Source organism: Rhincodon typus, chromosome 24 (genome assembly GCF_021869965.1).
Source record: "Rhincodon typus isolate 14 chromosome 24, sRhiTyp1.1, whole genome shotgun sequence".
Taxonomy (NCBI): Eukaryota; Metazoa; Chordata; class Chondrichthyes; order Orectolobiformes; family Rhincodontidae; genus Rhincodon; species Rhincodon typus.
The window spans coordinates 21,518,247-21,546,110 of NC_063355.1; positions in this window are offsets into that span (position 1 = coordinate 21,518,247).

Here is a 27,864-nt window from a genome sequence, read left to right on the forward strand (position 1 = left end):
AAATATTAAAGTGGAGAAGTAATTTGTTTCGCGGGGTGTGAACGTTGCTGGCTGGCCAGCATTTATTGCCCATCCCTAGTTGCTGTTGTTCTTAGTTGGTGCATGGCCATTTTTAGTTGGTGGAGTGATTTGTCTGGTTAATTCCGATAACAAACGAGACTCCCTCATGCTAAATAGTTACGCAACTCCCAAGCAGTCCGTGTCCTACTTCTTAGAGGGACAAGTGGCGTACGGCCACATGGGATTGAGCAATAACAGGTCTGTGTTGCCCTTATGCACACCACAGGACAACCAGCTCAGCGAGCTAATGAACAACTGCTTCTTCAGCGTTGTCGGAGCTGCACCTATCCAGCTAAGCTGGAAGCGGGTGGTATTTATGTTGCCCAATGTACAGTAGACTAGATTGAGTGAAGTGCAGGTAAATCATTACCTCACCTGGAACGTGTTTCTGGGGCCTTGGATAGTGAGAAGGGAGGAAGTAAACAGGCAGGAGTTACACCTTCTGCGATTAGATGTGAAGATACCATGGAGGCATGGGGAGGAGTTGGGAGTGGAGGAGAAATGGACCATGGTGTTCCAGAGAAAATGGTGTGGCATCCCACTGGAGGAGGTGGAAATGACACCTTACGATCTTTTGGATGTGGATGTTGACGGGATGGTAAGTGACGACCAGGAAACCATTTCATTGTTGCAGGAGGGAAAGAGGAGTGAGGGCAGAAGTGCAGGAAATGGATCAGACACAGCGAAGGGCTCTGTCGTGTATGATGTTGGGGAATTCTTGTTTGAGGAAACAGTTGGAGATTTCTGAAGCCCTGATGCTGAAGTTGGCATCATTAGAACAGATGCAAGAGAGACGGAGAAACTGGGAGAATAGACTGGAGTCCTTATAGGAAGCAGGGTATGAGGAAATAAAGTCCAGGTCATGTGAGAGACGAAGGGCTTGTAATAGATATCGGTAGCCAGCCCATCCCCAGAAATGGAAACAGAGACAATGAGGAAAGGAAGGAAGGAGTCAGAGATGGACCAAGTGTAGATGAGAACAGGATGAAAATCTGAAGCAAAATTGATCCAATTGCGGACACTAATAAATGCCACTATCTTCTCTCTGATGCTCGTGCTCACTCTCTGTTACTGCTCCCACCTCCCACCCAGGCTCTCACTCTACTAGTCTCACTATTGCATCCAATATCTTCCCACTGTCACCCAGCCCGATCCTCGAACCTACTAATCCTGCATGCCCACATGCTGCCTACACAGTCGCTCAGGACACCACCCCACCTTCACCAAAAGTAACCCCTGTGCCTCCCACTTTCACCTGCCTTAATACCTGTCTCTCTCTCTCTCATTCCAAGAGGAAAACAGCCCACAATAGGTCAGAAAGACTCCAAACAGGCAGTGGGCAACCTGACATTCAGCGGTGGCACGGTGGCTCAGTGGTTAGCACTGCTGCCTCCCAGCACTAGGGACCTGGGTTCAAGTCCACCCTTGGGCAACTGCCTGCGTGGAGTTTGCACATTCGCCCCGTGCCTGCGTGGGTTTCCTCCTGATGCTCTGGTTTCTTCCCACAGTCCGGAGATGTGTAGGGTAGGTGGATTGGCCGTACTAAATTGTCCATAGTGCCCAGGGATGCTTAGGTTAGGTGGATTAGACATGGGAAATGCAGGGATAGGGGAATGGGTCTGGGTGGGATGCTCTTCAGAGGGGCGGTGTGGACTTGTTGGGCCAAATAGCCTATTTCCACACTGTAGGGATTCTATGGTTCCTCACTTCTATGGGGAGAATGTCTTGATTCTGACTGTCCCATGTGGCATTCTGACCCTGTCCAAGTCCTTGAGCTGGAATTGGGGGTTACCATTGACTAGTTGTGCCAGGCCCCCAAGTGAAGGCCATTCTACTTGACTATACTAAGGCCTGGAGACCACCATGACAAGCTTTCTGGTTTTGTGTCTGCACTAAATGGCAAGAGAAGAGAAGGCAGAAATAAAATAGACCTGGTAGCTCTGGATGAAGGGGGCAAAGCACATGAAGCCATGGCAAGGAAGATGTAAGCATTCATGTCGGCTCAGAGTGAGCGCTAGGACAGAGCCAAGAGAGGTAGCCTGGTCCAGTCGATGAGCTGGGACCATGCCCTGAACACACAGTGCCCTTGCTGCAGCTTTGAAGTGCAGAAGCTTCCTGTAAATGGATTGGAGATGTGCCATGAGGGTTCTTAGAGACTGATACATGTCAGATGCCATTGGGTGTCTGTGTGTGGTGTGTCTGTGTGTCTGTGTGTGTGTGTGTGGTGTGTCTGTGTGTGTGTGTGTGTGTGTGTGCAGTTCAGGTGGTGGATTCCTACAGCCATTAAGGACTGTTGTGAGTTGGAAAAGGTCCATAAGAGCTGAAGTCTTGAAGATAAGGGATTTGTATTTATGTCAGAATTAGGTAAGCTACGCTTGAAACTTTGAAGGACATCATAAGAGAAGAGAGCAGGTTAAAGGAGCCAAGAAAGGGAAAACCCAAAATCACAGAGTCCACAGGAAATACAGACCAACAACTTTTGTATTGTGTATATCATGCTATCCCTCGATTAACAATGTTTACTGTCTAATAAATCTCATTATTTAGCATTCTAGACAAATGATTGTCCTTTTGGTCAATATAATATTCCTCCATAAGAACTTCATTACTGCTGTGTTCAGAATAGAGTCCAAATTCCCACAGAATGATACTGCACCCAAAGGAAACAAAGTTCTGCATACGGGAACTATTACTTGAAGAAGCTTGGAATATATTTGGTGTAGTTGTCATGTGCTTTCTTTATAGGGAATCAGGCTGAGTCATTATAGACAGTTTGGGTATTGGATTAGACTAAGACCCACAAGTTGAACTTTGCTGACCATCTGCTATTGGCACTCCTGCTGTGAATGAAAGGTACACTCAGGCCTCATAAGGGTTTTGAAATTATTTGAAAATCAGATTACTTCCAGAATCTTCTGACAGTTGAAGCTTAAATCGATGAAGGTCATGAATATTATTCCATATTATGAACAATCATACAAATTCGAGGCAGAATTAGGCCACTTTGGCCCATCGAGCCTGCTCTGCCATTCAGTAAGATCATGGCTTCTCTGATGACTCTGCATTCCCACCCACCATGCTGATAACCCTCTCCCACCCCTCCTTGCTTTTTCAGAATGTATCTACCTCCACCTTACACAGATTGTACAACACCGTTGTCACTGCCTTTTGACAAAGAAAGTTTCAAAGGCTCACAGTTGTCTCTGAAAAAAAATACTGTCCTCATCTCTTTCTTAAGTGGGTGACCCCTTATTAGTGATCCCTAGTTCTAGATTCTCCAAGAGGAAACATCCATTCCACATATACCCTGCCACAGCAATCATATGTGCTTCAATCGTCACCTCTTACTGTTCTAAACTCCAGCAGATACAAACCTCATCTGTCTAATCTTTTCTGGCAGAAAGACATCCACAAAGGGTAGAGATACTCTCTAAAGCAACAATCAAGGGGGCAGTTAAGATTGAAGGGGAGCCAGATTGTTCCTCCTCATGCAGGACCTTGATGCTTTGAGGTACCCATAATGCATTGGGGAACCTCTCTTAGGGAGAGATCGTAACATTGATTGTAAAATACTGAGGCCCCAGCACTAATCCCTGTGGTGTACCACTCAATACATTTTGCCAATCAACAAATGACCCATTTACGATTATTTCCTGTGTCCTATTTAATTTACAAAACTCTTCTGACAAGAGAAATTAAACTTGCATCCAAAACCTTCCATCCATTGATTCTATCTATACTCCTTGCTGCCTCAGGAAGGCAGACAACAAAATCAAAGACCTCTCCCACCCAGTTATACTCTCTTCCAACCTCTTCTGTTGGGCAGAAGATACAAAAGCTTAAACACACAAACCAACAGATTGAAGAACAGCTTCTTCCCCACTGTTAGTAGACTTCTGAATGGACCTCGCAAAATTTGAATTCAATGTTGACCTTACCTTTTGTGCACCTTCTCTGCAGTCACAATATTGTATTCCTCACACTGATCTATTACCCTCATGCAGTTTGTATGGAATGATCTGCCTGTACTGCATGCAAAACAAAACTTTACACTTTATTTAGGTACATGTGACAATAATAAATCAAATCAAATCAAGCAAATCAAAACAGGTGGCAAGCTTTTGAGGCGCATCGATTCCTTGATAAACCAGAGGTCTGAACCAGATTAAAGGACATATTAAAATAATATTCATTCAACAATAAAAACTTAGATTTTATAGTGTATATATGCAGCTTTAAGAATATTTTTGGTTGATCCATGAGATTATTTTTCCCTCTTAGCATTGCTTTCAAATAAATTATTCTGCCTTGAATCTTTTTCATGCTCATCAGTTGATTGTAGTGGCATTGTCATGATTTTCTTCATGAGTATCCGTTTTTTAATCAAAAGAACTTCCATACCTTCACTGAAAATTACAGCATTTAAGACATTTGGACAGTACGTGAACAGGAAAGGTTTAGAGGGAGATGGGCGAAAGTCAGGCAAATGGGACTAGTTCAGTGTAAGAAACCTGGTTGGCATGGACAAATTGGGCCAGAGGGACTGTTACCAATGTGTATGTCTCTAAGTTTTTCCTAATATTTCTAATTTGCCTAATATAGCCATTTAAGCCTTCTTTAATGCCATTGCCTACATTTTTCTCCTTAACTGTAAACATTTTCATGTTACCTTTAAAGGACTTGGCTTACTTTGCATGCCCAACATCAACTGCTGCATCTCAAGTTTAGTTATTTCAGTCAACTTTTTCAGACATTTCATGACACAGCCCCAGGGGAGGGTGAGATTCGAACCGAGATTAGATAGCCTAGAGGCAGCAACAGTATCACAACAGCATAAGATCCTTAGATCCTGAGCTAATGATTCAGATTCTTCCTGTTTTAGCTTTGGGAAGACTCTACATCATCTTCACAAGCTTTCTAAATGTTTTCCATTGTTTTAGCTGTTTTGAGCTTTTATATGTTGGCTTAGTGCTGCTATTGTCACTTCAGCTATTTTACTGCTGCCTGTTGCTTCCAAATTAGCTCTGTTTTTCAGATGTTCAATCTTAATAAATACACTTTTTAAATTTTAATTTCTTCCTGAGATGGCTGTGGCTTTTTTAGAGCTGAAGATTCCTTCAGGCCAGCACTGTCTGGTTAAAATCTGCATTACTGTTCACCAAGCATGATGTTGTGGTTCCATATGCTGCAATGATGCGATATGGGTCAGTGATGCCTTGGTTAGACTCACTACCACCATTATTGGATTAAAATCCTGGAACTACCTCCCTTTTCCAGCACTGTGGATCTACCGCAGACTGCAGCGGTTCAAGAAGGTAGCTCACCATCATCCTCTCGGGGCAACTAGGGATGGACAATAAATGCCGGCCCAGCCATGATGCTGACTTCCTTTGAATTAATGAAAATAGTCCGTCAAAATGGTGTGATTCTACACTACAGATATAAGTGGACAAGGATGCCCATATGTGATCTTCAACAGAGGATAGGCTCAGTCTTGATAAACAGATAGTACTTAATAATGAGATAACAAGGTGTAGAGCTGGTGTAAGGTGTAAGTCAGATTTTCTGAAGAAGGGTCCAGACCTGAAATGTCAGCTTTCCTGCTCCTCTGATGCTGCTTGGCCTGCTGTGTTCATCCAGCTCTACACTTTGTTATCTCAGATTCTCCAGCATCGGCAGTTCCTACTATCTCTTACTTAATAATGAGTTGCATAACAACTGAGTTACTTAAGAGTCCATGGTGCGACCTCAGGTTAAACCTAATAGTAAGTACACATTATCACAACTCAAATATTCTCATACAGAAATCATAACAAACACAAATTCATTATCGTCTTTCAGGAATAGTCATTTATCTCCTGATTGAAGCTCATCTTATGATGTCAGTTAATCTTTTCTATTAACTACCTCATGCAGCAAGGTGTTCCAACTGCTATAGGGACATTTGAATGAGATAAAATCATTGAAGTAATTTTAATCTTATCTTCCTTTCTGTTGTCGCAGATACCAACATCATCTAGTTCATCAGCAATAGCATTGCCAGTGATATGGATGCTGTCAGTTTTTTGGCTCAGAATATTTGTCATTTATTCAAATCCATGGGATATAAGATAAAACAAGCAACAGGGTAGTGTGTAATTTACTGTATGTGAAGATCTTGAAACAGAAACGGTTATATATGAAGCCAGAGACATTTTGCATTAGAGCAAATTATGTTGTTCAACATAGATCCTTTCTTATTTCTTATTCTTTACCAAAAAGACATCCTCTGCTGGTACATGCATGTATGATAGTGGACAAAATGCACTTTTCAATACCCAAGTATATTTGTTGACTGTGTTTGTAATTTTGTGGCAGAATATTCCGAGGAGGCAAATGGGAAGCTCTAAGGATGCCTTGAAAACACTCCTGAAGAAATGAAATATCTCAACAAGCTCATGGGACTCCATGACTGTGACCAACCAAACTGAAGAGGTTCATGCAAAAAGATGCTATCACAGCAAGGGACATTCTGAGGTACACACAGAGGCATCATCTCAGAACCCATCAAGCTGAAGCAGATGCATATTATCTTCAACACTGAGAAACAATGGAAGAAGAGAACAGTACTAAATAAAAACCAAAAAAACTGTGGATGCTGTAAATCAGAAACAAAAACATAAATTGCTATGAAAGCTCAGCAGGTCTGGCAGCGTCTACGAGGAGAAATCATAGTTACCATTTCGGGTCCGGTGACCCTTCCTCAGAATTTCCCTAGTTCTGACGAAGGGTCACTGGACCCCAAATGTTAACTCTGATTTCTCTTCATAGACGCTGCCAGATCTGCTGAGCTTTTCCAGCAATTTCTGTTTTAGTTTCTAAGAGAAGGGGTTTGTAAGTTTTTTTTAGCAAAGAATGGATTTTGTTTTGCTGGTGCTCAGAGTTTTGTCTGTGGGATGAATGGACTGGCCAAAGAGTTACACTTGGATGTTTTAGTTCATTGATCTTTATTATTCAAGTGAAGCTTTTCGTTGTCAGAAACCAACAAATACAATGTGGGAGATAGTTCTGTCAGTGCAGAACTCACAACCCTGGTAGTTTAGCTTTGTGTTTAATGTTCCTTTCATTCCTATCCTGCTGCCTCACACGCTTTTGCTGGAAGGTCTTTTTCTTATGACTGTTGCTTAGTCACAAGTTTTGTTTGATCTATGTGAGCTCTAATAATTACCTTTTTCCCTTGCTTGCAGTATTTGGGCTGTTTTTATCTTTGTTGATGATTCCTTATTTGTTGATTGGGTTATCTGTATTATGGATGGGATGTGTCCACTCATCCTTTATTAAGCTTCAGTATTCACATGGGAAATGTCGACATCTTTCTGTCGTGTTTGGTAATGATGTTGAATGGCAAATTTAAAATCAATAACACGCACTGTCTGCAGCAGTTTCCCGCTTGTGTACAACTCATGCACTTTTTTTATGTGTTCAGCTTACAAATGTATGTCTAATATAAGGTGTATGTCTTGTTCCTCTGTATAGACCTTGCAGTTTATGCAGAAAATTGTGTTGTGGTGTGAGATTTTGATACTTGACATCATAGGCTATTGGGAAATGGTGGTGAGTCAGTTAAGTTCCTCTGGCAAATATTAAACCCTTTTTTTTATAGATTAGATCTGTGAGTTAGTGTTATAAATTCAAATTGATTGTAATAAGGTTGATTCCTTCAACCATCAGTGATCATAAGTGTTTTCATTAAGTGATCTAACCATGGGTGAGATTGCACTTTTGATATAGTCATGCAAGAATTATATACAGATGATCTCGCTTGTCTCATTTATCATTTTTATTCCTGATTCTCCACAAATGTTTGAGAGGAAAATGCATTGCCTCCTTACTCCTTTATTAATTAATCTCCTAGTTCTCATTCTGCATTTTAATTTTAAGTCAAAAAATGTGGGAAGTACTGCCAAAGTACGTAATTGAAACATGCAATTTTATTAAAGAATGGGAAAAAAGGTGACTCAGTGTTATTTGATATATTGAATCTTCAGGTTGTTGCACATAAAAACCTATAAAAATGTCAGTGCACATTCCTGTGTCATAAAACAGATTTCCTGGATTCTAGAACGCAAGCTTAAAAGGAATAGGAGCTGTAGACCATATGGAAATTTGAGGAAATTTAAGATCGTGACTGATCTGATTTTGGCCTCAGTTATACTTTCCTGCTTGTTCCCTTGACCCCGACTCTCCTTTAGTTCTGGCGATCTCAGCCTTGAATATTTGCTGTGATTCAGCCTTTACAGATCACTAAGCTAGAAAATTCCGAGATTTACAACCCTCAAAAGAGATGCTTTTCAATTTATGTCATCAATGAGTGAAACTCTTGTTGTTTTCTCCCTCACAGAATCCAAACTGAGCTTGAGATCCTTCCTCAATTTGCACAGTGAACTGCAAGATTAGTTTGTTTTATTTATTCATTCATGGGATGTGCGTGTTACCGTGTGGGCCAGCATTTATTGTCCATCCCTAGTTGTCCTTGACAAGATGGTGGTAAACTGCCTCTATGACCTGCTGCAATCCATTTCATAGAATCATAGAATCCCTACAGTGTGGAAACAGGTCCTTCGGCCCAACAAGTCCACACCGACCCTCAGAGCATCCCACCCAGACCCATTCCCCCTATAACCCACCTAAGCTACACATCCCTGAACACGACGGGCAATTTGGGATGGCCAATCCACCTAACCTGCACATCTTTGGACTGTGGGAGGAAACCGGAGTACCCGGAAGAAACGCATGCAGACATGGGGAGAATGTGCAAACTCCACACAGACAGTCGCCCGAGGGCGGAATTGAGCCTGGGTCCCTGGTGCTGTGAGGCAGCAGTGCTAACCACTGAGCCACCGTGTTGCCCCATTTGGTGTAGGTAGACCCACAGTGCCATAGGGAAGAAGTTCCAGGATTTTAACATAGCGAATCTGTATTTTCTCTGCTTAAAGTACAGGCCCAACTAACAATCATTTCCTATTGGCTCTCTCAAACCAGTAAATTGCAGTTTACATCTATGCCGAAACTGGAACTGCCAGCTTTCTGAGCCAGTATCTAGACAAATTAAACAAAACAACTCTCTAAGCCAACAGCCCATCTCTATCACAACATGGCATGGGATGTCCTCAAACTGAAATGTAAATCAATTATTTTACTTTCGATACCATTCTTTGATTCTACATGAATAATTGGTATTGTTAATGGAGTTTACAATCCTCTTCCCAGAATTGCTGGTTTTCTTCAGACATTGTAGCTCTACCAAGAAGTTTGGAAATATTCCGTTTTAGAACAAGACCTTATCTAGAACGTTCCATGCAAGACTGCTCACAACTTCATTGAGCGATAATGTCTTTTAAAATGTAACCTGTCAATGAGAAGGAGAAGCACTTTTTAACCTGCATGGGCACAAAGAAAATTTAGAGGAAACATTGTAGTGCGACACTTATCTCTGTCAATAGTTCACTGTATTTTGTGTTTTACACATATGAATCTCTCTGTTAGTGTTTCACAAGGTTGGTTAAGTTGTTCATTTTTCTAAGGTATAACAAGTGCTGCTCCTGACATAATTTCTAAACTCCCTGTTGATTAAGGATCTTTCCTCAAGGAACGGGAGATGTGCTGGTCCATGAGTTTACAAACTGGAAATGTATAAAATTCTATTGTAGTTGATAGCCCACAATGGTTAACGGATGCTCAACTTTGAGTGGTAGAACTGTCTCACATAGCTGGTACTTGCTCTGTACCAAACAAATGGAATATGTTCCCACTGTGAAGATGAGACATTGTTTACACAACTGTGTGGTGCGCACCCTTAAGAACACTAATGGGGGCTGATGTTGCTGAGCAACAGGTCAAGTGAGTTACCTCCTTGTGTTAGTTAAATCACTATTTTGCACAAGCCCATTTATACATTTATGTCTTTCCAACTTTCACTAACTCAGTCACTGTTGGCTCTCCTACTGCTTCTGCTCATTGTTCCATTTGGTAATGCCCAGAATTGTTCAAGGTGCTTTGACCCTGAATTTCTACAAGAGTTATCCCATTTTCCCACTGATTTCAATGAACATGTCACTTTAAATGATTCCTCAGATTTCCTTCCAAAATAGCAGCAGATAGTTGGGATAACTTCTGAGGAAATGCCACACCTTCAAATTAAAACCATATGAAATGTTGGTTCCATTTCTGTGCATCGAGACATCTGGAGCAAGTTTCCATCTTTAGAAAGGCAGCATTTCCACCATCTGCAGGGTCTTTTGACAAAGTTGCAGGACATATGCAGTTAACAACACAGGCGATAAGTACATGGATGTATGAGCTTACTCCAACACTCATCTAAAATAATATTCAAATTATTTAAAGTTTTATCATTAGAGCCTTTTTGCAAGCAGCATTGAATGTTTTTGATTCACCAATAAATAGAATGAAGATAGACATCTTTGCCTGTCTGCTTGTGGGAGAAATCTAATGCAGTCTGATCCACAATCTTCATCGAGAAAAAGAATGAAAGGTGGTTTTCCTGCTGATTGCTTTAATAATACGGCTTGTGGTCAAGACCATTAATTTTAAGTGCCTGATTATTATGAAGTCAATCAAAAACTGCAAGACAACTAGATTATGATTTGGTGGCTAATCATTAATGAAGGTATTTGATTTTACTGGTGGTTTTAGACAGATACATTTCAAATTCCCTGCCCTTATAAACCAGCCTTTCAAGGTGTGGTGAGATGCCTCTACTTGAGCTGTCACCCAGCGAGAGGTCTGCTCCTCCCCATTCCCGACCACCCCACTTCCAAATGACAGGTCAGTCAGGCAGTGGCAAGGGCACCAGCAGACCTTCCACATGAATCAGGACCTCAAGTGTTGCTATGTCTGCTCAACAGTATCACAGAGCCGGCTGTCACTGCTATAGGAAGGACATCCCTCTCCTTTTCAAATACCAGGATTGCAGAGGACCTTGGACAAAGCTAAATGATGGAAGTTGGGTGGTTCCTGGGTTGTGAATGATAAGATAGCAGTAAGGGTGTTGAAAGCAGTGGCATGGGGGTGTAGTTCTCAGCAGCGCAATCCTTGCCCAAGATCTAGTCCCTCGATCAGAAACTGATTGGCTTTGGTTGTGGATCCCATCACTACCCATCAAGGTGATAAACTGCACGGAGTAGAACAGCTGCTGTATGGCAACAGGCCCACTTGGATATGGATTAACCCCAGTGGCAGTGGTTTGAGGCTTTTTACTCATCCATATTTGACCATTTAACAATCCCAATTGACAGCGAGAAGGAAACAATGATCATCGGCCTTTTCATCCAGAACATATTTCTAGCAGAGAAAGGAAGGTGAGGTTTGGCCAATTAAGTGTCCTTTCCACCTCCAAGCTCAACATCTCCAGGAGAATAAAACTCTCTCCATAAAATATGGGACTGTTGGAGAAACAAAAGAAATGACACAGCAATAACTAATATCATTAATTAATAATAAATGATTGCCCCTAATAACAAACTGGTTAGACACGTATGCAAATAAGAGGGTTTTTTTGGGAAATTGTTCAACTAAGTGATGGATCATTGATGCATCTAATTCAAAGAGTTTGTTGTGAACCATTTCATATTCGAATTGTTTGTGTTAGATTGAAAGAATGAGCAGGTTATTGACTAACCTTCCATATGAAACTAATGACTACAGTTACAGCCCTCTAATGGGCTGTTAATGCTTAAGGAAAAAAAATCAAAGCATCCAGTAATCAACTGACAGGCTACACCACAAAATTTCATATTTTTAAATGAAAACAGACTTTATTGAATACTGAATTGAATTTAGCAAAGCAATTGCCATTAATTGAATGCTATGGTTTACAACATGTTTATTCTGAATTCAGTTTCACTTTATACACCCCCAATTACCCCCAAAAAAATTCCCTTACCTTTCAAAATCTTGAATGCCATTCCTTGAGAAACAGATTACAATAAGAACCTTTGATTAGCTTTTGACTAAGCAATCTATAAACCTTCTTTAAAGTACTCATGACTGTGAGCTCTTCAGCTCCTGATTCTGATTTTGAACATTCACAAGTTGTTTTTTTTCTCAGTCTTCTCCCACAACTTCTGTACAGCTCTTTCCAAATATTCAAGCTGACTACATTCTGCTACAAGGCTCTGTAAGGAACACTGTATATTCCTTCCACTAGCTACAAGTTGGAGCAACCTTCCAGCTACTTTCCTTCAGCAAATACAAAGTATGAATGAGCCACTGCTGATTTTAGACACGGTTAATGATGAAGTTACAACTTTCTTCGCTTGAAGTGATTATCTTCTGTACCTCACTCAGTCTGGTGGAATGCACTCTCTATGCCACAGCAAATCTGCAACCTCTTCCTTCTGATTTCAAACTGAACTGCCTGCTTCTGTCAGCCAACACACACAGATAATTTAAATAAAAGAATCTTTTAATCAAGATTCCAACCTGAATTGCTTTTTCTCTCTGGCAATGTGAAATGCTTTGTGATTCTTTAAACAGAAATGCAAATATCTTACTTTCCCTTCAACACAACTTCTGTACTCCATATGAGTGGTTTACAACTCTAATGGAGTTCTTTTGACACTCTTTCCTTGCATAACTTATTTTATGGGAATAACAATAGATATCTTGTGGCTACCAAGAGGTCAAAGACCATCATCCAGTTTTCTTTGATTATCTACTTTGTTAAAAAAAACACAGCTCAACTTTTAACCATAATTACCTCCAAGTTTGTTTTAAAAACATTTAATTCCGGGTTGCTTATCAGTTTCTCAATCAGGTGGCCCCAGTTTTCTGTTAAAACTTTAATTCCCAAAACTAAAAACCATAAAGCATATGAAACCGGAAGCACACTTTCACGAAAATACAACTTTCTGGAGGCAGGATATCAGTCTGGATGGAAAATGGCTAAACTGACTGAGAACATTACAGAGTCAAAAAGCTCTGACAGTGCAATACAGAGGTCCCTATGCAACCATCTGTATTCTGCTTGCTCAGCCACCCTGGCAATACAAGGTGACTCTCATTTGGTGTGTGATGCATGATATAACAATCGTTAACTGCCTTCAGGTATATTGGTTGCTCATAAAACAATTCTCCGCTGTGTGCAGAGCTTGAGCTCTGCTAAATCAACAGTCTGGAGGACAGAAATGCAGCTTCAGAGAAGGACAGATCAATTTTACAAAATCTTCACCAAAGAAAATAGATGGCTGTCACTTTTAGCTGCTGATGTCCACAGTAAATCTACAGAAAGAAATGCAAATTCAAGAGCTCACCATCAATTTCCCTTCCCCTTTTCCAATTCAACACATAGAATTCTTCGCTCAAGTTTGCCCTACAGTCATGCAGCCCTGATGCCAAATTTATTTGCTCTGTTTTAAACTGAATCTAATAGATAGGTGAAGCTAGTGTAAAGAGAAAAGTCCTGACACCGTTATAATGCCCACAACATACTGAACTGTAACTGAGGAAAATTCAATAAGGTATCAGTTTGGAACATTCACAATCAAAATCTAGTTACTCTGACTCAACTGTAGTGTGCACAATAGTAGAGCCCCTGGTTTAAATTATTGCTGGTTTGCCTTTTGCCCCACCAGTAGAAAAGACCTCAGCCATAATGAAACTTCCTAAATGTATATGCACAACTGATGCTGATAATTCTGAATATCTTCCAAACCATGACCGCTTGCATCTAGAAGGACAAGGGCATCAGACATATGGGAACATCACCACCTTCAAGATCCCCTCCAAGCCACTCACCATCCTGACTTGGAAATATATCGCTATTCCTTCACTGTCGCTGGATCAAAGTCCTGGAATTCCCTCCTTAATGGCATTGCGGGTCACCCACAGCAGGTGGATTGTAGCGGTTCAAGAAGGCAGCTCACCACCACCTTCTCAAAGGCAACTAGGGATGGGCAATAAATGCTGGCCAGCCAGAAATGCCCACATCCACAAAATGAATTAAAAAACAATTGAGCCTAGAAATGATATAAAACCGGAATTTTTGTACCACTGAAAACCACTGGGTTCTACAAGCAGCTGAACAGAACATTCTGCAGTCTCTCTGTTTTGTGATGTTCAATTCAATTTCTAGGTTTGAAAAGATGGGAAATGTTAGGAATTTAAAAAATTCTACAGTCCCAAAGGCTGGAAGTGCATTACTTGTCCTGCATTTTTATTAAAGAACATTTTGATTGGTACCAGCCTGTGTGTTACTCATTTCAGCAACTCTGTTTTTTATGCAAATCACTTTAAAATAGAGTATCTGTTCACATAGGATATAATTTTCATCATATTTGTTCCAGTAATAAATTATTCTTATTTGGTTAGAAAAAGAAGTGGCGGAGGAGCTGGGTGATTGATGAGCTTTGCGACCTGAGACAAAATGGCAGCTTTATCTATAAATCAGGTTTGCTTCACTGCTACAAAATCCCAACTTTATCTTCCAATTTTAACCTTCATTTAGTGTTTCACCATGAAAGAACTAACAGTAAATTTACATGATAAGCCTTTTGCAAACTAACCTCGGTGCAGTATTTTTTTTGCTTGCCCTGCTATGTTGGTGTCAATTGATTGCTGTTTGTGTTCAAAGCGTTTGCAAATCGAATTTAACCCTCAAAAACTGTTTTCAAGGTATAATGGGCACTTGCGTAACGTAATGAAAAACACAACTGCAGTTCTTTATGACAGAAGAATGATTGAGTCTGCATTTCCTAGCATGCAGATCAAAAGCAATTAAAGGCTTTGACATTATTCTTCTCTAACAAAATGTTTTTCACTTAGTTGAGAGTTTTGGAATTAGTAGTCACAATTTGTGTTATGAAAATCTCTTGGCCATGATGATTTTCATTCTCGTTAACAAGCAGAGCAGTCAAATGGTCTTATAGATAGTATGCAGTTTCTATTACTAACAACTACCCTTGTCCAGCCTGCAGACATGCCAGTTGGAAAGCCCTATTCTGCATTAATGCAATTACATTTTTTGTCTTTTATGTTCCAGAAAGATGCATTTTGATAGGCTGTACGGCCTTTTATCACCATTAATCTTTTCTTAAGTTCTCAACAAATTGGATGAAAGGCAATTCATGTATATCCAGTACATCAACTAGAGCACTACTATCATTATCTCTCAGAATTACTTCTGAATCCTGCAATGATCTTTCAAAGATGTGAAGAGGTTGCTAATATTTTTCTCTACTCCATCTCCTTTCCCTACCAACCTCCTCTACTGTTTATCACTGCTTTTGACCTAATTTGTCACGTAACCAGTCTCTTTGTTTTTTTTTCAATCTAATCTTCTCCCTTACTTTTATTGATATTGGGAATATCATGGACTGTTCCTCCTTTCTGCACATGTGTGATTGTTCCTAATTCTATCTGCCAACACACCCAGCTTTCTGAGTAGCCGCAGTACAAATAACAAACCTGCCAGCAAAGGTGACAGTCAGAACAATAACTCATTGCACATTTACTACTGAATAAACAAACAATTCATTTGTTAGCGAAAGTGAAGATGACTGCAAAAGACCACAGCAAATAAAGTGCACAAGTGAGCAAACTGAAGAGAATTGTTTCATCTCTATTGTTCTTTAAGAAGCAGGCACATCAGGCAACCTTAATAGGTTTCTAAACCGAATAAACACTTTCATCAAATTTTGTAAGGGCTTGCATTGTTTGCATTTTGGCCAAACTTAGTTTTCCAATCTATTTGATTTGCATATCCAAATTTTCAATTCTGGTAGTGCACTCATTGTGCTGAGAATGTTGAGAGATTGTGTGTGTGTTTGAATCATGTGACTGGCGCCAAACAAACGTTTTCTAAGGCATCCATCATTTCTGCCTTTGAGATGTATGTGTGAGGATGATTTTGGGAATTACGCAGTAATTGTTCCTCGCACTGGTGAGGATTCAATGAAATGGTATTAAACTTGTTCGCAGTAGAAAATGATAGAGCGTGGACATTACTCCAGTCTTTAGAATTCTTTGTGGCAGAATGTAAGATATTTATTTAATTTAAACTCTGTAGAGAAAAACCAAAAGAAAGAATGTAACTACAATATTACCCACCCTCAAGCAAAGACAAAGATTAGAAACATTCTTCTTTCCTGCTGAGTAGCAGAAACAAAAAATAACCCCCTAAGGAAAGACGCAATTGCTGCTATTTTGCTAGATGCCTGTAGGATGGAACACAATAAATATCTGTTTGAATAAGGGATTACAGATGATATCTATTGGGCAGAGATGATCAAATGTTTCCTGTTCTACTGGTTGCATTAAAAAAAATGATCTGAGGAATAAAACTAGTCAGGGTTAAATAATAGAGTTTATGCTTTTGGAATGATATCCTGGAGATTTATCTGCTTCCTTCTGGCTGTCTAGCCATTCATTCATCTTCTGAATCCACAGAACCAATTCGCTATGTGAATTAACATCTACTTCAGGTAGCAATTTTGAAATTAGTTCTGGTTAGCTTCTGGATTCTTTTAGATTTGGATCCTTACTTCTGATATTATATTTGCAGGATTTCCTCCCTTTTTGGTCCCATTGGTCCCAACATGCTCCATGACGACTAGATGTCTCCCTTCCTTTTACAAGTCTCCCTTTGCGACCGTCCTTACCTTCTGCATGAAGTTGGCAATACATTCCTACGAACTGTCAGTCATGATTGCAGAGAACACTATCCATCCTACCGTTTATCAAATCCCCCAATCTAAAACACTTCCCAAATCTTATCCCAGAGTGACTCAATTTGAATGCCTTGGATTTTGTGTGAATATGTGGGGATGATATGAGAACTGTGAGAGGCCTAAGGGGAAGCTTCAGATGCTGCTATATGGGATGGGGCTTTAGTCATCGACTGTGGTAGGAGAAATGGAGTTGAGGGTAGGGGGATTTGATACAAAGGCAAAGTTTCTGCAAAAAGAAACCCCACCTTTTCCCTGGCTTCTTTTGCAGCAGAAATCAAGCCTTTAAGGTCAGTCTGTTCCCACCAACAATAAAAATGTAAGGATATAAAGGGCTCTTGCAGGTACTCAGTCAGAGCTCCACAGAAGTCCTTGCTGCCTCTGATTCATTTCATGTGATCCCCAATAGGGTTAGTGGTGTCAAAACACACACCCTCCCCAACCCCCACCTCGGTTTGAGAAACCTTGGTCTCAAAGTTTTATTATTTGCTCTTTCTCCTCTTCCATCTTCCCCTACCACACTGCTCTCCCCATCTTCAATAGATTTTGCATTGTCTTCTGTTCCATGATGCCATGGTTACGTGTATGTACTATTTGGATATCCTGTGTCTGATCATCACAAAGGTTTCTGACACATCTGAAGATGTGTGGCTCAGCCATTTACATTCTCTTTTAAACTCTCTAACTGCATCTTTCAGACTGTCTTTTGAATCTCTTCCATTCCATTTCAGATATGTGGTTTTTACTTCTTTCCAGAAACTTTCATAAATTTCTTAATCATTCTTATTGATTTTAACCTTAACATGGAAAACCATGGCATTGAATGTGAATCCTTGTATACATTTGCACACATTGGAAATCAATATGTTACTTGGCTACATTGCTCAGCTGAGAATCATTACTTCTCTAAGACCAAAATAACCAGCCTCAGAATTTCCAAATCAACCTCTTTACCATAACACCCTGGTGTTATGAAGCTTACTTCTGGTGTAATCTGATTGTAGGGTTTCGGTGGGTTACTGGATCGTCAGATCCCTGCATTGTCAGACCATGTGAATTTAGTGATTAACTAAGCCTCCACCCCACATGATGAGACAATGGATCAGTTTTATTAACCACCAACACCAGGGTGAATGATTCTTTTTATTATGATGATGGAGTGCCATCTGTGAAGAGTTGATACCTCCCCTCGGATCTTTGTTGCTATCACTGTTTCAGGTACTCGTACTTGTTGCTCATGAGTCTTATTTACCATGTTTGACCCATTTACACATGTGTACTCAATTCATCTAAGCCTGGCTCATATTTTAGTTCTATCTGATCCCTCCTAATTCTGAATTAATCTTTATTCTAATGTCTACCCCATCTACATCTCATGTCTTCTCTTCAATGCTTCACCCTGGTATCACTCTCTCTGTTAAATCAATTTAAACTGCCAAATTCTGAATGAACGCCATCTACAAGTTTGCTGATGACACCATCGTGGTAGAACAGATATCTAACAACAATGAGTCAGAATAGAGAAAGGAGATAGAGGGCTTGGTGACGCGGTGCAATGATAACAACCTCTCTCTCAGTGTTGGCAAAACTAAAGAACCGATCTTGACTGCAGAAAGAAGGGAGGAGAACACGACCCCATCCACATCAATGGAGCTGAGCCTGAGAGGATGGGGACCGTCAAGTTCCTAGAAATGATGATAACCGACAACCTGTCCTGGACTTCCCAAGTGGATGCAACAGTCAAAAAGGCACAACAACACCTCTTCTTCCACAGGCGGCTCAGGAAATTTGGCATGTCCATAAGGTCCCTCACCAACTTCTACAGATGCACCATTAAAAGCATACTGTCCAGATGCATGACAGCCTGGTACAGCAACTGCTCTGCAAGACTGTAAGAAACTATAGAAGGTGATGTGCACAGCCCAGACCATCACAGAAGCCAACCTTCCATCCATGGGCTCCATTTATATGGCTCATTGCTGTGAAAAGGCTGAAAACATCATTAAAGACCCATTGCACCCTGACAATGCTGTCCTACAACCTCCTCTATCAGGCAGAATATACAGAAGCTTGAACATGTGCACCAGCAAGTTCAAGAACAGCTTCTTCCCTGCCATTGTTGGACTGATGAATAGATTCTGTAACTTCAAATAATGCTGATCTTGCTAATGTTGATATTTCCTAACACACACCTTTGTACGATGTAACCTGTACACCTCTGTCTAAGCTTTTTTCTCACCCTATGATCTGTATGTCCTTGCTTACTATGATCTGCTCGTAAACAAAGTTTTTCACCGTGTTTAGGTACATGTGATAATAAATAAATCAAATCAAATCAACTCTCCCTACACCAGTTAATCTTCCTGTGAGGACAGAACTGATGAACTGCATCTTGTACTGGTTACTCTCACCTGGGACCCTGTGCCCAGGAATGTGAAAATGTCCCTCATTTATCATTTCACACTATCTGCTCTTATTACTCCTGTACTCACTAGAGTGTCACACTCAAAGTATCTAAAGATTACCTTTGGGGCCTTGCTGTTTAACTTTCTCGTGTTCTTAACCCCAAAATATTCTTACCCTTGTCACTGGTTCCGACATTGGCCACTATTTCTGACTGTTCCGACTCTTCCTGGAAGGTGCCTGTATCCTCCCAGTGATGCCCTTTTACTTGGACTAATGGGACACAATGTAATGTGTGGCATTCATGTGGCAATTGCAAAAATGCCTGTCTATTCCTCTGCCTATTAATTCCCCTTTGACCTCTGCATTTCTACACTTTGCTGTGCACCCTCTGTGCAAGTATCATTTACTCCATGGATATGTTCTAGAACGTGTTCTCCCAAAGGCAACCTTGTAGAGGTTTATAAAATCATGAGGAGCATGATGAGGGCGAATAGCCAAGGACTTTTCTCCAGGGTAGGGGAGTCCAAAATTAGAGGGCGCAGGTTTAAGGTGAGAGGGGACGGATTTAAAAGGGACTTGAGGGGCAACTTTTTCATGCAGAGAGTGGTGTGTGTATGGAATGAGCTGCCAGAGGAAGTGGTGGAGACTGGTACGACTACAGCATTTAAAAGGCATCTGGATGGATACATGAATAGAAAGGGTTCAGAGGGATATGGGCCAAATACTGCCAATTGGGATAGATTGATTTAGGATATCTGGTTAGCATGGACAAGTTGGACTGAAGGGTCTGTTTCTGTGCTGAACATCTCTACGAATTTAACCTTTCTGGCATAAAGTACTGAAGTTGAGTTTGAGGGAACCACAGCCCTAAATTTTCTTGTACTACCTTCTTCTTCTTAAACAGCTAGTGGCACCCTACCTCATATGGTCCTGTACTCTCTATAGCTGTGGCATGACCACCCACTGGAACTTGGCTCCAGGATAGTTGTAGTCTCCGCATGCTCTGCAGTGACTCCAGCTGGTCCTCAAACTCAGAAATATCTTCTGGGGCATACACACAATTATGGATGGCAGCCAAAACAGACTTTGCCTATACTTGCTCCCCATGAGAGGATTCAAAAGTAACTGTGCATTGTGCAGCATTAATTTAAAATACCTCCTAATTATACAGTTAGGAAATAAAATTGCAAAGAGAAATATAAGAGAGCAGCTCAGCTAACCAAAAGGTACACTGCTTCAGACAAAGCACAATTTCATCTGGAATAAAAATAGGTTTGTTTTTTAGTTATACTTAAATACAAGTACAAAATAATGGCTTAAATCTGCATAAGTTTTTACTGTAGGAAAAATGATCATAGTCTGACTGTTGTTAGTCACTTTTTCAATATCTAGTTTGCAAGTTGAGCATCGCTATTTTCTGTATTTCATTAAAGTTGACACTTTGGAAAGCTTTAAAACAGGGATACTCATATAAATGTTCTTTTATGAAGATGCTGCTCTTGAGACTGCCCAAACAATATTTAATATAAAGCTCATGACTGATTCTATCTTTGTCATCTAGCATATTTATACCATGCAGAAACTGCTGTCTCAGCAGCTAGCTCAGCACACGCTGACCTCCAAGCAACAGGAGATGGCAAAAGTCCTTTCCAGTTTGAGGGATGGGAACATAATTTCTGATGGTCCTTTATAAGTCTTTACGAGAAAAAGGCTGTGGATTTCGCTGACATAACCTTTTAAATGGAAATTTCTTGTATATTGATAGCTAATTAAAACATGTTCAAATTCTTGAACTATTCTTACTTTGAATAGATTGAGGAATTGATTATCTAAACAGTTGTCAGTTATGTCCCGGTTTATGAACTCACAACCAAACTCTTCGAAAATTCATTAAACCAGAACATGGCCACCAAGAGGAGCAACAACGACTGTACTTACTTACATGAATGTGATTATTTTAATGATTTGCGTAGATTGTTGGAGCGAGTAAGACAAAGTTAGAAAAGACCAATGAAAGCAAGGAACACATTTCCTTAGCAAGCATGCTGCATGATGCTAAAATAGTGGGCTAGCATCTAATAGTAAAAGAACATAAGAACTAGTTACAGGATTAGGTAATTCAGCTCCTCAAGCATTCTCCATCATTTGATACAACCATGGCTGATTTCATCTTATCCTCGATTCCATTTTTCTGCCCACTTTCCATAACCCTTTAAACCATTTCTAATTAAAAAACCTGTCTAGCTCCTCTTTAAGTAGCATCTACCTTCCTCTGGCGTAGTCATTTCCACAGATTCATTATCCTTTGAAAGAAGTAATTTCTCCTCATCTCTGTTTTAAATCTGTTACCCCTTATCCTAAAACTATAGGCTCGCATTCTAGATTGCTCCACACAAGGAAACACCCTTTTAACGTCTAGTTTGTCAATCGCCTTTCACATCTTATATATTTCAATTAGATCTCCTCTCATTCTCTTAAATTCTAGACAGTATAGATCTAAAATGCTTAATGTTTCTTCATAAGACAAACCTTTCATCTCTGAAATCAATCTGGTGAACCTCCTCTGTGCTACCTCCATGCAACTGCATCTTTCCTCAAGTAAGGAAATCAAAATGGTACACAAAATGGTATAGTCTCATTAATGCCTTGTAAGCAACTCTTTTATACCCTATTCCTTTAACAGTAAACGCCAAAGCTCAATTTGCCTTCCTTATTACCTTCTGTACCCGCATACTAGTTTTCTGAAATTCATGCACAAGGACACCCAGATCCCTCTGCCCTGAAGCATTCTGGAGTTTCTCACCATTATATTCCTCTGACAAAAATGGGTAACACCACATTAAGCTTCATTTCTCAATAGCAACTTTCAAAAAGGAATTGAAAATATAATTGAAAATGAAAAATTTGAAAGCTTATGACGACGTTAACATTCATTTCAAGAGGGCTAGCATACAACAGCAGTGATGTACTGCTAAGGCCATATAAGGCTCTGGTCAGACCTTATTTAGAATATTGCAAACAGTTTTGGGCCCCATATCTAAGGAAGGATGTGTTGTCATTGGAGGAGGTTTACAAGAATGATCCCAGGAGGAAGAGCTTGTCATATGAGGAGCGGTTGAGGACTCTGGATCTACTCAATGGAGTTTAGAAGGATGAGGGAGGATGTCTTTGAAACTTAACAAAATACAGAGAGGCCTGAATAGAGTGGACATGGAGAAGACGTTTCTATTAGTAGGAGAGAACAGGGCCCAAGGCACAGCCTCAGAGTGACCTTTTAGAACTGAGATGAGGGGGAATTTTCTTCAGCCAGAGGGTGATGAATCGTTGCCCAGCGGACTGTACAGACCAAGTCATTAAGTGTATTTAAAACAGATTTGGATACATTCCTGATTAGTAAGGGTATCAAGGGATATGGGGAAAAGGCAAGTGAATGGGATTGAGAAACATATCAGCCAGGATCGAATAGCAGAGCATACTCAGTGAGCTGAATGGCCTAATTGTCCTCCCACATCTTATGGTCTTTTTTGCCTAATATGGGGTTGAACAGGAAAAATTGCAATTTAAGATGCCTGAAGTCAAGTACATAGACCATGCACTGACAGCAAAAGGTCTCCACCCAGGTCCCTAAAATATTGGAGCTATAGGAATGATGCAGTAATCAACAGACATAAAAGTAGTGCAACAATTTGTTGGATTCAACAACTATTTGGCAAAAGTCTTGCCCAATTTCTTGGTGGATTGTGAGCCATTATTGCCAACTCATGGCCAATTACTTGCAGTGGTATTGGGGCACAGAACAAGGAACAGTGTTTACCAAAACCAAGCAACAAAATAGAGCTTAAATTCTTTGATATCAATGATGAAGTCACCCTGCAATGTGATGCCAGTCAGACAGGACTTGGATCAACCACAGAATTCCACAAAAGCAATTTATTGTATTTGCATCCAGGGCGCTGATAAAGACATGGTGCCCAGATTGAGAAAGTGTGCCTAGCTGTTGTGTTTCCTTGTGAATATTTTCATCAACGCTTACTTGAAAGAGATAAAGTGACAATCAAGTTTGACCACAAGCCATGTCAAATAATTTCTGCAAGCTGCTGCTATTTGCTCTTAAAGTTCTACAAAAAATGTTAGCCCAGTTACAGAGATATCATCTGGATGTGGTGTACAAGCAACGGAAGTGGGATGCATATTGCAGACATGTTAGCGAGACCATCCCTCCAGATAAAGAAAGTGGAGGACGCCACAACAGAGCGTGCAATCTTCTAGATTCAATGCAAAACAGCAGCTAGTCATGCTCTGCAAGAAATCAGCCCAACAGAAGCATTAAATATAACAAACAAGCCTCTTGCTCAAATCAACTACATTATCCAACATGAATGCAACTCATCAAGGGTTGTTATCCAACAAGAATGCAACAATTAGTGATAAAATGCTTGGCAAAGAGCACCAACAGCACATCAGTTGTTATGAGAGAATAATGGGTGGAAAAAGAAGATGGACATATTACACAAAGAAAGTAGACTCATTGTCCCAAAGGAGTTGAAAGAAATGATCCCTCTAAAGTTTCACAAGCAGCCATTCCTTGTGTTCCATGCACTGTGTTCGGTGTGCCGATATGAATTGCAACATTGATTACCAATTCTGGAAGTTCCCTGCTGTGCATGGACATTGGAGGTCCATGTGGAAGAAAAAAAAGGTGGGAACATTGGTTCAGAGGAGAAATGCAAGCCACTAAGTAATTGAATTAAGTTTGAATTTAAATTTGATGTGCTCTACTCCCCAAACATCTGTTATAGGAAAAATATTGGAAGCTATCATTAAAGACTTCTTAATGGAGATGTAAGCTAAGTTCAAGGTAATCAGGCACAGTCATCACAGTTTTGTGAAATGGAATTCATGATTAGCCAAATTTATTAGAGTTCTTTGAGGAAGCAATGTAGTGTGGATCAAGGACTATCAGTGGATGTACTGGATTTAGGTATCCAGAAGGTATTTGTTAAAGTGTTACCTCAAAGGTTATTGCAGAAACTAAAGGTTCATGGTATAAGGAGTTACATAATGGCTTGACAGAACACTTGATGGCTACCAGAAAGCAGAGAGGGGTATAGATAGATGATTGGTAGTTATCTTTTCCCTAGGATGGGGGGTTTCAAGATTAAGAGGCACATTTTTAAAGTGAGAGGAGAGAGATTTAAAAAAGACACGAGGGTCAATTTTTTTACACAGATGGTGGTTTGTGAGTGGAATGAACTTCCTGAGGAAGTGATGGATGTGGGTACAAGTGCAATGTTTAAAAGACATTTGGATAAGTACATAAATAGGAAAGGTTTGGACAGATATGGGTCAAGAGCAGACAGGTAGGACTAGTTTAGTTTAGGATTATGTTAGGCATGGACTGGTTGGACTGAAGGGTCTGTTTCCATGCTACATGACTCAATGACTCTGTGAGCAACAAATGCAAGGACCACATCTGCCAGTGCAGGGTTTGCAATGAGCGCCAAGCTCGATAATTGAAACAACCTCTGCTGGTACACAACATCCCAAACTGACCATGGATGAAGCCAGGAGTAGATCTCTTCACACTCGCAGGAACTGATTATTTTGTTACAGTTGACAATCGTTCTGACTGCTGGGAGGCTGGCCAGTGGACTTCAATGAATACCACTGAGATTGCTGAATGCCTAAAAACACAATTCAAGCATTATGGTAGCAATGACATTGTCTTGAGCAATAATGGCCCTCAGTTCACAAGTGAAGAATTCAGCCACTTGGTGAAAGAGAGGTAAATTTAACAGCACAGATTATCTCAATGCTAGCCCCAGTCAAATGAAAAGACTGAAGCAGCAGATAAAATTGAACCATAATAAGTTGAGCACATCCCGTACAGATTTACGAGGCAGTCCTTGAGTAGAGAAACACACCTTCTAATGGAATGGAAAGTCGTAGAATACAAAGACTAATGCCATGCTGCATCCAATCTATTCGCCCAATAGCAAAAAGCTACTGAAGCCAGAATTAGTAATTGAGTAACAAATTAAGGTGAACTGGCAGAGAGCCAAATTTAATTTTATTTTGCCAAGACAGCTAAATAATTGCCAGAATTGAACATTGTCAAGCCAGTCAAGGTACAAATCTTCAACACTATCAATGGAAGTTAATCCAAGTGACAACTTGGGGCCAGGTGGGGCAGTTGTCATCTTGGTCATACACGGTGGAAGTGAATGAAGAGATATCCCAGCACAACAGCAAGCAGAAATGTTCGACCGGAGAGGCTGTTCCTCAAATGCAGGCAGTTGATCAGGAAGAAGTGAACTCACTACCCACACCAGCTGCTGTGTCAGACCCAGAGGTCCACAGCAACCCAACACCAGAAATAAGAACAACCAATGGGTACTATAGCAACAACAAGTGGCAAAAGACTGACAATTCCTAGAGAAATAACATCACCCAGATGAATAGCCAGCAACAGTGCACATGTCCCATTAATCACAAACATGATTTAAAGACCATGGGGTAAAATCTAATGTGTTTTGGCTAAGTGCTAGTTGCATCAAGCTTTTTTGGGAGGATTTTTCACTCTGAGGCCTTGTGAGTTTTCTCACTTAATCTTTCAAAATTCATCCCATTACCTACTCAGCTTGCTATTGTGGTATTCTTCTCATCTGATTATAGTGCCATCTTACCACGCGCTGCTCATGGAACAACTCACTACTGCTGGCATACCTCGGAATTGACTGGCATCCCAGCACCCACGCCATGTTTAAACGTTGTTGTGTGCCTAGATAAGTACTGTCAATCTATAGCTGGCCTAGTATTTGCCCCAGACATAGAAGACAGAGAAGGATTTGGTGCCCAACTTCATGGGCATGGATCTTCAGGTCCTGATGGTTGGAGTAGTGCAAAGATGGGACATCATCTTCCCGCAGGACCAGCAGTGGGGGCCATGACACCAGACCATGCCATCCTGCTCTGAGGTTGGCACCAGGTCAATGCAGTCCCAGTTGTCTGCAGGAATGCCCAGTACAGCTGGAAGAAGGTCAATGATTTCTCCATTCTGCCAGCATAAGTGCCACATTTCCTCTATATTACCTCACAATCCTCTGGAAATATTCAATGCATCGGTTGTCATTTTCCAAAATTCCACAGACTCAGGAGAGCATTGGAGGGTGACAAATGGAGTGCAATGCCACCATAGTCTTACCACACCATATGGCTGCCCTCCCATTTGAGAGGGACAGCTAGTAGCTGTTTAATCTGAGGGTCATCACACTTTAGGCAAAAGTCGAAGTTGAGAAGGTGGGGCCTTCATGGTAACCTCAGTCGATATGGAAATTGAATCCACTCTGATGGCATCACTCTGCATTACTAACCAGCTGTTCAGCCAACCAAGCATTGAAGGATTGGACACTTCAATCAAGACATCCCTCACTCATCAAAACGTTAGCGGAAACAAGACAGGTTGTCCAACCTTATCCTCATAAGACAATCCACTCATTCTAGGTATCAATCTAGTAAGCCCCCTCCAATACATTTATTCCCTTATTCCAAGGATTCCTTTAATAGGGAACTAAATTGGCGCATATTCAAGGTGCAGTGTCTTTTTTGATTTCTGCCTTGGAGATGAATCTCTGGGCCCTAATCCTCTCAGGAATTTATATTACAAACCTTGTCCCAACAAACTATTCAAAAAGCCACAAAGTAAATGAACGACAGTAAGTACTGCAGTCTGTTTTAATGTACAATAACTGCTCCCAAAGCTGTGGATCATTGACTTGTGTTCTAGAGGTTAAAGTTTGGTTTAGGCTCATATCTTGTTTTATTTTAGTTTTTGTTCTTGAGGAGAAACTTGGTTCTAATTTAATTCATTTAAATGCAAGACGATAATCATTTGCCTCCTCATTTCAGGCAATGAAATGCTGAATGCTAAACAGGCCTAGTGCTGAATGCAAAGAGCCAAAACAAATTGCATTTTGTGAAACGCTTTATAAAAAACATCAATAAAATATTAATGAGTAAAAGTAATAATATAACTGTTATAGGTGGTATATGAGGATATTGTACTTCAAACGCTGATGGGAATATCAATGCATAAAACAGCAAATAATCAGGTTCCATGCTAGTCAAACTGCATGATTTATTATCAAAGTGAACGAGTGAAGTTTACTCCCATTATATCTGACAATATACTGTTTAAAGCCTATGGTTCTACAATTATTGTCCTCACCACTATTGAATCATAAAAAGTACAGAATACAATACAATATACAATATTCTTTTATTGTCATGTGTACTCCATTGTAGGAGGACGGTGAAAAACTTTTAGAATGTCTGCGTTCTTATGATGACATCTTAGGAAAAAGTACCGAGGTACAATTCTTGGATACAGCAAAGGAATAGAAGTAGTTGCTTAATTACAAGGTTGAAAATAATTTAAAAGTAGAAAATATGAAGGGGTTAACATTACAGTGTTCTAAGGTAAGTTGAAGGTAAGGATTGTCCCCTCACACCGGTCTCCATCCAGGACTCACTGCCTGAGCTCTACTTCCCATGTGCTGCTGTGGGGCTTCTTCCCCGCACTCCTCCAGGGCTCACAGCCCACTCGCTGCTCCAGGCTCACAGCTCACACGCTGCTCCGGGCTCACAGCCCACGCACTGCTCCGGGCTCACAGCCCAC